Source organism: Hylaeus anthracinus, unplaced genomic scaffold (genome assembly GCF_026225885.1).
Source record: "Hylaeus anthracinus isolate JK02 unplaced genomic scaffold, UHH_iyHylAnth1.0_haploid 11985, whole genome shotgun sequence".
Lineage (NCBI taxonomy): Eukaryota > Metazoa > Arthropoda > Insecta > Hymenoptera > Colletidae > Hylaeus > Hylaeus anthracinus.
Genome location: NW_026534333.1, coordinates 12,222,010 through 12,222,848, shown reverse-complemented (window position 1 = coordinate 12,222,848; position 839 = coordinate 12,222,010). Strand labels below are relative to the sequence as shown.

The window sequence follows — 839 nt, the reverse complement described above, 5'->3', positions numbered from 1 at the left end:
TTTTTTTTGTATCAAACCAAAATTACGACCTGCATCTTTCTCGCCGATAGGAGATTTTAATTGTGAGGTGCTCTACAAATGTGCGTCGCAGTCGACTGAATTTGAATATTTCTTGTTGAAAAAATTTCTACAGACTACTCAAATACGTATGAAAATAGGATTAAAAGTTCGATAGAATTAATTATTTCTTTCCGTGGTAAAAGAATTCGCGAAAAACCGCTTGTTTTAGAACTCCTAATTCAGGATACCCCCTTAACGCGGGGGATACGTTCCAATAAGCTTCGACGCTAAACGAGACTGCGTTGAACCAGGTCATCTTAACACGTGAATAATTGGGATCAGTTAAATAGAACAGAAAATGAGAAAATTTATCAGCTGTTGTTTTCCTTCGCAAAAGTTTCACGCGATGAACTACCAGACCCCATCTTGAATATATCTGTTGCGATTAAATTTTGTTTACAGACTATCGGAAGCTACGTAGTCAAACATTTATTGCGCTGTTTACTTTTGTAACTTCATCGAAATTCAAGAATTTCATTTTTATTTTCTTTAGCTCTTGACACTTCCAGAACTCAGTTTTTTTTAGTTCTTCAAGGTCACCCGTGTGTGGATGTCGTGGCGGTCAACGTGTTAACTAATGAGATTAATATAGTTTAAGGTGCGAAACTGCATTAGGTGGTCGAATATTGTGATTTTCTTTTATACAGGAAAATTTTCTTAATTTTTGTTTAAACTTTAGGAGTATTCTGCTTGACTTCCAGAACTCAGTTTTTTAGTTCTTCAAGGTCACCCGTGTGTGGATGTCGTGGCGGTCAACGTGTTAACTAATGAGATTAATA

General features: G+C 36.1%; 1 protein-coding gene across 9 annotated transcripts in view; it reads left to right on the top strand.

Moving 5' to 3' along the window:
• The window catches only part of LOC128886716 (CUGBP Elav-like family member 2), an 88,638-nt gene that overhangs the window by 21,690 nt on the left and 66,109 nt on the right, over positions 1-839 (top strand). The gene's annotated exons all lie outside the window — the stretch shown is intronic.